Source organism: Etheostoma spectabile, chromosome 7 (assembly GCF_008692095.1).
Source record: "Etheostoma spectabile isolate EspeVRDwgs_2016 chromosome 7, UIUC_Espe_1.0, whole genome shotgun sequence".
NCBI classification, from domain to species: domain Eukaryota; kingdom Metazoa; phylum Chordata; class Actinopteri; order Perciformes; family Percidae; genus Etheostoma; species Etheostoma spectabile.
In genome coordinates, this window is record NC_045739.1 from 9,221,075 (window position 1) to 9,230,802 (window position 9,728).

At 40.8% G+C, this 9,728-nt stretch overlaps 2 protein-coding genes across 2 annotated transcripts in view; one reads left to right on the forward strand and one right to left on the reverse strand.

Annotated features, from left to right (window-relative positions):
- The window catches only part of LOC116692455 (rho-related GTP-binding protein RhoA-C), a 732,216-nt gene that overhangs the window by 643,554 nt on the left and 78,934 nt on the right, over positions 1–9,728 (reverse strand). The gene's annotated exons all lie outside the window — the stretch shown is intronic.
- The window catches only part of LOC116692445 (protein Wnt-2b-A), a 19,970-nt gene continuing 17,650 nt past the window's right edge, over positions 7,409–9,728 (forward strand). Inside the window, exon 1 of the mRNA XM_032520752.1 lies at positions 7,409–7,502. The gene's annotated coding sequence lies outside the window, so the exon portion shown is untranslated. The remainder of the gene's footprint in view (positions 7,503–9,728) is intronic.

The following is a 9,728-nucleotide window of genomic DNA, read 5'->3' on the forward strand; positions in this document are numbered from 1 at the left end:
CCCAAAAGAGAAATTCGGTGTCTCCTCGGGACCCAAATTTACAAAAATATACCATGAATCCTTGTAACATCTACATTTTTAATCTGTGGACAAAAGACGGAACAAACCCATTCCATTATAAAAGTCAAACAAAAAAGAAAAGGTCTCATTCCCTTTCTGTGTCTCACCCCTTTCTCAACTCATTTTCTTATCCCCTCCCATCATCCCTCAGTACCGATACCCAATTTTTTTTAAATAATGCTGACTTGAATTTAATGAGATGTATGTGGCTGGTTGAGGATGTGATCTAGTCTAGGTTCGGTTTTTTGAAAGTGCCATTCTGAGGTCATGCTGAGCATTTAGTCTGTTCTCTGCCAATTGGCGACCCAATAAAACGGGTCTGTGACCCATTTTGGGTCCCGACCCTAAGTTCGGGAAACATTGCTTTAGACAACTGCAATTTTGCAGAATAAGACACTGTAAAAGCAGTTTTTGATTTTTGAGGTTGGTTTCCATCGTCACGGGGAATCGGTCAGAATGCATAAGCTGAGTCACAGAAGTTTTGTCCATTCAACAGAAGATTTATTTAATAAAACTGAATGAGGCAAATGTATGACTGAGCAAAACAGACCCATGGGTTACAGAATTTAAGAAGAAACAAATAGAAATCAGAACTTGTCAATATTCTCACATGTTCAAAATAAAGTAACTAGATAGATAAAGCTGTCGTGCAAATACTAGACATGTTATCAAGAAATAAGGTGCAAACTAAAACTCATGTTGGCAGGTGCTACCCCATGTGAATGTGTAGAAAAAAGACTGACTTAGAAGGAGTGCAGTGCTTAAATAAGGAGTGACCAGGTGAACGCGATTAGGTAATTAGGGTGGACGCAAAAGCCAATCAGTAGTGAAGACGGGGAGGAAAGGAAGTTAAGTACAGGAAGTGAGGTAAGTGTGGAAAGAAAGTGTCAAAATAAGATAGAAATGGGGCTCTTTTGCACACACTGCATGAACTATTATCACAATGCTGAGGGTTAAGTGAAGGCGGCAGGATGCTAAGGGAGACAAAGTGAGAGAGCTGTAGGAGAACGGAGAGACAGAAGACCACCAAAGAGGACCTCAGAGTTGGATTAGAAGCACATGGTAAGACGCCCAGGCATTGCAACATTTATGTGTGAGGATCAGGGTTGGAGGGGAAGGTCAGACGTGCACCCGGACACTCTCAGGGGAGGGTGGGCTTACTGTAGATATCTGCTGCGGAAATGACAGGGGTGGCAATTCATATAGGGCTAATTTCAAACTGTAAGTTTACTCAAGTACTTGAGTACAATTTTGAGGTACTTATACTTTACATGTATATTTCCATTTTAGGCTACTTCATACTTCAACTCCACAACACTTCAGAGGGAAATATTGTACTTTTGACTACATGTATTTGACATCTTAAATTACTAGTTAATTTTACATTAAAACACATATGATTATAAAATACAACGCACTGCAAAGCTAAAATAGCCAAACCAATATGTATTTTAATATGATAATAAAAAACAGTGTCTTCTTAGGGCCCCTTATCACTTTCAGATGTCTATAAGTTGTTCGCAAAGATATTTCCCCTCCAAACTTCTCAGATGGTTAAATCAAAAATAGCTTTTGTGGCTCGAAGAGGATGAATTATCTAACATTTCTGCCAAAAGAAAAATAACAAAAAATATTTCTGACAAATCTATGTAGCAGAACTTAGTTTTTTTGTTCTATTGAGGGTGGCAGCAGCACAGTCAGTAGGTAGTTGGGTTGGGAACTGGAGGGTCCAAGTTCAAGTCCCCACATGGACCAAAATACGGTGGTGGACTGGTAGCTGGAGACAGTTCACCTCCTGGGTACTGCCAAGGTGCTGTTGTAATAGGCACCGAACCCCCAACTGCTCAGGGCGCCTGTCCATGGGCAGCCTCACTCTGACATTTCTCCATTTAGTGTGTGTGTGTGTAATTCAGGCCTGTGTGTAATACCAACAGAGTGTAAATTGTAATGTTTAATAAAGTATACATTATTATTATTACCCCATCAATTATCATGTAACCCTTTATATTCATCTTGGAACCCTTTGGAGGGGCTGACCCCTGAGTTGTTAACCAATGAACTTACAGTATATAAAATAGTTAAAATAGCTTCTCCTCCACCAGCTACAACTGATGCATAATATGTATTGATGCATCATTATTAACAATAATAACATATACTACTACATACATTTTCTGCTGAATGACTACATTTACTTTAAATATTTAAAACATTAGGCTGATAATAGTTTTACTGTAGTTGGAATTTAAATGCAGGACTTTTACTTGTAATAGAGTATTCTTTACATTGTTTTATTGCCACCTTTTCTTACGTAAGGGATTTGAGTACTTCTTCCACCACTGCAACAAGGTGAAAGAAGGAAAACTCTCTAAACTCACCATCTACTGAAACCTGGCAGCAACAAGCCAGGGGATGCTTCCAGGCCCTTAAAGCAGTCCAAAGGCTGATCTCACCCTCACCGTAAGTTCTCCAAAGACCACGAGAGGCCCGTCCATCACATTCAGAGATAGCAGAGTTTACTGAGAGCTGACATAAGGACAACATTTCACTTTGACAGTCCAGGACAAGTGCCAGCCTGCTGCCAAGGACATGCCAGCTTTTACTGGACTGCTTCAGTCAGCCACAACACAACTATTGCTAAAATGTAGTGGTGTTCTTCACCAAGAAAGTGTTTTCATTTGGATGTGGATAGTCTCTTGAAACTTTTTGACATGGGCTTGGCAATCACAAAGACTTATATGGAGCTGGTAAACTGGTGTCACTATTTCATGCAGGCCAGTGTTTGCAAAAAAGGCTTCAAATAATGCCATTGCTCAAACATTCAAGACAAAAGCTTTGAGTATGTTTCCATACTGGTGGTGTTATGCTGACATTTCATGCTAATATCACCACAAAAGTTATTGAAGTGCTGTCCATCCCACCCAAGCTGAAATTAAGATAGCTCTCCTGTCCAGGATTTAACATGACAGGAAATTGAAAGCCAGAGACAGGCTCACAGGGCTGCAGAGTTTTTCAGACATGCCTGCTGGGCTTGGACGATCACACAGGATGAGCTGTCTTTGACCTCTACGACACATGGACACAACCAGAACACCAGAACATTGTAGAAATAATGTTAAACTTAAAACTCTAATGAAGAGAAAACTGTTATAGTCTTAGACAAGAAATTACTTCTTCATTCACTTTCCTGAACACCACAAACAGTTTCTTCGTAATGATGTTGTCAACCACTACACTAATTACACACCAATTACAGACCCCACAGCACACGCTTCAAGTGTGTGTGTCAGCAATCTCAGAGATCTCTTACCAGCAATGATGATGATGATGATGATGATGATGATGATGATGATGATGACTGTTTGATAAATGAGTCACAATTTCATTTTACAGCCATGTGTCTTGGAGTGTACTCATATTTGTTTGGACATCTGGCATGTGAAGCTATAGTCTGGTCACTTGTTTGTCTATGACTATCTGTTTATGTTTCGCAAACTCGATCTTACATCCTGTTGATGAACTCATCGTAGCATCCTTGTTTTGAATCTTAGCATGCATTCACATTATTTCTGTGCTTGTAATATTTGACCAAAACCTAAACATATTAATTTTGCTATCATATATAACAACAAAAAGCTTACAATTCTCACATTGTAGAAGCTGTCTGGAACTAGAGAATATTTGATTTCTTTAGCCGTGCTACCAGCGTGGATCTTGGGATATCGGTCCATTCTTTACTTTTGCCTATACTGAAATATCATAATTTAGACAGAGTGCTTTAAACAGTATAGATATTTGTGGTCCACAGATGAGGAATCCTTTGGTAATCCCTTGACTTTTTATCTACCATCCCGCCAAATTTCGTTTCATTGTGTCATCTTAAAATCAGCATGTTAGCATGCTGACGTCAACATTTTAGCTCCAACCACAGCCTCAAAGTGCACAGTCAATTTTCTTAATTCATATATGAATTTTAATTGAAAAAATAAAATGTTGAGTTCTACTAGGGTCAGACTATGCAGGTAGCCAAAATAAATAAATAAAATAAATAATGATGTCCAATTAAAAGCTTATGTTCACAGTTGCATGATTCATTTTGTGGTGGTTATTTTTACTGTTTTTTCCAAATACAGTTTGTTACCACAGACAGAACTGTGAGACTTTTTTTTTTTTACAACTCTTTCTATTATTGCCCCCCCACTCCCCCCAGTCAGACATATTAGCAGGGGCCCGGCAGACAGGTATCCACAGGGTTTTATGGATTTCATATTTTGTGTAGAGGCTGTATATGGGTTGTTGTTACTATTTGTGCCAGTAGTACTAGTCCCCAACTGAGCCCCTTCATGTCTGCGATCACTAGTGTTGGAACTGGAGAGACTGGGACTGGTGGGGGTGACCACCATGCCGGAGTCCTACCTCCCAGTGTGTGTGTGTGTTGGGTGTGGGTGTGTGGTGTGTGTGTGTGTGTGTGTGTGTGTGTGTGTGTGTGTGTGTGTGTGTGTGTGTGTGTGTGTGTGTGTGTGTGTGTGTGTGTGTGTGTAAAACAGAATGCCTGGGACTAAACCGCATGATTTTTATACGCTTGTGGCGTAAAGGAGCCAGATGTAGCTCTCCAGGGAGCTTAACATCAAAAAAGCCATTTATTTCTCTTTTCACTCTCTTTAATGAGATGTGGGCCTGCTTACATACATACGTGTGTGTGTGTGTGTGTGTGTGTTCAAATAAAAGCAGCCAATAAGCCACAGCAAAATTTGCTGGTTTGACTTAGCTTGCTTGTTTAGCAATGTCAAAGACAGGATGTGTCCTGTTCAGATGACAGAGCATGAGAGTGAGAAGATCCCTGATTTCATCACATAAAGATAAATCAGAAACAATAGATCATGGTGTCAGAGCTATGAGGACTCAGAGTTCTTTGAGTTCTCAACCTGGCCCTGAGACACAAGAAGATTCATGAAGTCTAAAGTGAGAGCTGAAGTAAGAACTGAGCACACACACTCACACAAAAACAGACAAATAACAGACACCTAGATGGTCAGAATAGTCATTAACACGTAACAATATTAAATTACTGCAACACAGTTTTCAGACTGTTCTCTTCTGAACATTTCGTAGATGAGTTTTGAAAAAGAGAGCAGAAAGCACCAAAAAAAAGCATTGATCGAGAAAGAGGGAAGAGTGTTAATTGAAAGCGAATGTGTCTTTTCTGGCTGCTGGTCAGAGATGGGCCGGGGTCCCAGTTGGCTTTCACTTCAAAGGCCCTACCGGCCTATCTCAAGCGCACCTGCAGCCGGTTAAACCCTGCTCTCATCACTCAGGGCGTGGAGGGACCTCGCTTACAACTTCGAGCTCTCACCACAAAGCCTTCTGCCAAAAGGCCATAATGGCCAGCACTCAAGAATTCAACCTAAAAGACCAGGTAGCCCATACAACTTTCACTACAGAGTTGCAAGTTGGAGAGCGAGTGCTCACAGAACATTCACAGCTGGGTTCCTGCAGCCTCAACCACAAGCTCTATGCCGTCACAGGTCACACAGGGCTCATATAACCACCACAATACAGTCTGAACTGGGGGTTTCAGGGACCTACAAATATATACAAATTAGTCACAAAGAGAGCCATAAGGAAGTACTTTTGCTCTGGTCTTGTTATGTTTAATAACAAATTTGTAGAACAAAAACTGTATGTGGATAAACCTTTGAGGGAAAAACTTGTATTCACTGCAGGCTGGTTTAGTTTTCACGTGCAGTAACATTTGGCTAACAGTCTATCTCTGATTACCATCAATGATGTTTTTTTGCTTCTCTCACAGCATGCAAAAAAAAGAAAAAAAACTTTTCACCTTCTGGACACAATCCAAACCCTTATTTCTTTTCCTTTTTTATAACTGTTATACTGTAAAATGAATATTGTTACCTTCGGTTTGCCAGACCTTACTCTGCAGCACTGCAGAGTAAGGTCTGGCCCCTCCACATGTACACTCCTGGACCGGAGAAAAAAAACACTCTGGGTTGTTTGAATTTCTTTAAACCAATTAACAATCGTCTCAGGTCACAAAGACGGTAGCTCTGCAAAATAGTCTCGGGAAGGAACTTTTTTTTTGGTGAAACAACATTTGCACATCGCAAAAGAAAACGGCACAAACAGTATTAAATTAAGTTAACTGTTCACACAATACAGTAACATCAGCTGTTTAAATTAGCTGGATACACGGTTAAACGTAACTTGCTCTTGCCAATGTATCGCCGTGTATATTTGGTCCATAGCAAATCCCCGCCAATCGGTCCCAAAATGTCCCGGTTAGATATTAAATGACGTAAACACATTCTTTCTAAATCTTTGCAATCATTCCCTGAAAGAATCAAGCAGGCCTGCCTTGTTGCAACATCCAAATTTTCCTCAGAACATGCCATTTTCTTGCATGTAGATTGCTAGCTTGAAGGTTGTTGTTGTTTCCCAAACCAACGGAGTTTTGCCGGATGTTCTGGCGATTATTCAGTAGATGAGCTGTCATTGATCCAGACTACCTTTGGTTAAACCTGCTACTGCTACTACTTGATTGCAGCGCAACAAGCATTTAACGCAACAGTGACATATGTTAAGAAACAGTTGTCCATTTACATACTGTATAAAGCAGACATGGAGCAACATTACATTCATTCTGAGTCATGTTTCTGGCCACCTGATGAATTGAAGTCCAACAATCACTCTCATTTTAGCTCTGTTTTTGATCTCTGCCAATTCCTTAGAGAAATATCTGGATCTTTAGCTGCTACTGTAAATACTACCTTTGGTTCACTAGCTAATTGCTAACTTTGTCTGCTTTTGGTGCTGGGCAGGTGTTCAGAGGGTTTATCATAACTTTTCTGCTGAGAACAGCTGCCTGAGTTGTAAGACTAAACCAAAACAGTGAAGTTGAAGGCCTCAAGACTTAAACAATGAGGAAAAAGACACTAGAGATGGGAGGAACCGCAAAATCGGATGATAATTCGTTATGGGTTTGTCACTACGAGCGTCCCTTTTTCACAACACATGTAATAATTTGATACATTGTTGATTTATAATTTTTTTTTCACCACCATGCTTCACCATTCAACTGTTTTTCATTTGAATGGGAAGATTGGGAAAGGCAAGAAAAACATTCAAACTGTCTTATTTTCTTGAATAAATTTACATTATCTTGGTTTAAACAGAAAATCACTTCTTATACTGTGTAAAAAGTAGAAAACTCGGGGAAAGAATCCCTGTTTCAGAGTTTAATTTACTGATTCACTGTTCACTGTGTTACCTCAGCTAGCCACCATGTGACCAGCTGCCCATGACCTGCAGTGTACGTCACACAGACAGTTCCCTACTCAAACAGGAAACCACTCAGCACAAACTCAGTTCCACTAAGAGGGAGCAAGGAGACACTATTCTGTAAAAAATGACCAGCATCTATAAAGGTAAATTTAATTTCTCTATAAAATGTAAATGTTCTAAGTGGAAAATGGAATCAAAGCAGTCAGATAAAAGTTTATCTCAGTGTATCCAATCTAATATGAATGATGTATGCTTGATTACTTCTGTCTGTTGACCGATTCTCTGTGTATTATTGTCCAAGTCTATGTAATGCCAGTGGAGCGTGCCCGTTTTCTCCTAAGAAGTGTCTGAGATGTATTGAACGTCAAAGAGGCCATGCTACCCCAAATATCCCTTTGATGTGATCTGTATCACCTGCTCTTAAGCCAGTCTGTGTGTGTGTCTATGTGTGTGTGTGCGTTCATGTGTATGCATGCTCCAAATTTGTCCAGCATGACGGCATCCTTCAGCGACCTACTAAACATTCTATTATAGAGTTATCACCACCACATCTACGGACACTTAGTGTGTTCACAGGAGCTATAAGATCTATTAATGACAGGCTACCCTGGGGATAAAGAAAGAAAGGGTCCCAATTATGCAGATCTTAACCCATAGAGGCCAACCATGATGGGCACATACTGTAGCAGCAGTTAAGGACGTGTCTGTGATAATTGTTTTGCATCTGCTCGTTTCCCTCTACATGCCTTTCGTTGCACCCTTTGCATCAGGAGAAAAGGGTTGACAACAGGCACTGACACCATCTCTGAGAGCTCGCCAAACGCTTTAGAAGATTTTGGAGTTCCAGTGCCGCTGTGTTTGTTCAAGGCAGTTCATCTCTGTCGGCAGATCTAAATTTACAGGACAATAAATTATCACAGATCTGGTTCTCTGCCTTGCACGCATGCATGTACGCACACTTGTGCACATGCACATTGTGGCTTTTCTGTCCCTGGAGGACAATGTATTTTTAGGATCTGTGTTGTATTCTGACCTTTCATTAGCTTTATAGATAATGCTACTGAATTTTCAGCTGATTATTATCCAAACAGCCAGGCCTGGTCCTATTATCCTCACAGCTACTTAACACACAGAAATTATAATCGGATTGAATTCATCTACAATAAGTCATCCTGCAATAATTAATATTATAATAATAATAATTATAAAATTAAATATTTGGAATGGAAACTATCCTTAGCAATCTGAGTAATAAGTTGTCTGCTGGTTTTTATAGTATTGCAAAACCTTGTAAGGAGGTTGAGGTGGATGGCTGTGCATACACTGTTCTAGCCCTGCTTCACATGGGGGCATGTTGTTGGAGCCACCAGTGAGACGGGAAATAGGACTCAGGAAATCCAGTTTGAGTAACAGAATGTGTTTAAAGGCCAATGACAAATTTGGTATTTTGTCATTTAGGCTGGCGCACTTGCTATTACTATGTGATGTTAGTCAAGTCAACTTTATTTATATGGCCAAATATCAGATATCAGACACTTGCTTCAAGGGGCTTTGCACATCCAAGCTTCAGTTGATCTCCTTTTTGCCTCCTCCCTTGTTCATGTTCCCTGGGACCCACCCAGTGTTGAGTTTGCTACTGTGAGCCATCAGTACAGGGTATCTGCCAGGTCTGACGACATGCTGTCCACACTACTCCAGCCTGCCAGGGGATGGGAATACATGCTGAGCTCATCCCTGGACTGCATGTCTGGTGACAGCCCACAGCATAATCCCCAAAGGGGACACATTACTGGGCCATTAGTCCAACTGTTCCACTTACAGCGCATGCCTCATGCCGCATCTCTTGGTTCATTCAGACCATTCCATTTTCTTCCTGCAACTTTCCTTTCAGAAATAATCCTCAGTGATTATAATAACACAGAAATCAATTGGATTAGTCCAAAACCGCTGCCTCTGTAAATCTCACCTTTATCCCTACTTCACCCCAGTGCAGCGTTTAAACATAGCATCCCCTGTCAGTACTTTTCCTCTGAGAAGATGGTTGCCAGATTGGACCTTGTACATCAGGGCAAGCTTTTCCTACAACTGGCGGAGGAGAAAGCTGGGGTCAAGTTCACAGGCAGAGAGAGAGAGAGAGAGGGAGAGAGAATAGCTCAGCCGTGTTTGTGCTTTCCTAATTCCTTTTGATTTAGCAGAAAATTGTGAGCTAAGCTGCAGCGCAAACATATTCACCAGAGCTGAGCTACTTTGCCTCACCTCACGGCCTCCTACAAACCTGTACCCAATCTGGTCTGTATGTTTGTGAATGGGCCTGTCCCTGAAAAAACATTTAGAAGTGTGTGTGTGTGTGTGTGTGTGTGTGTGTGTGT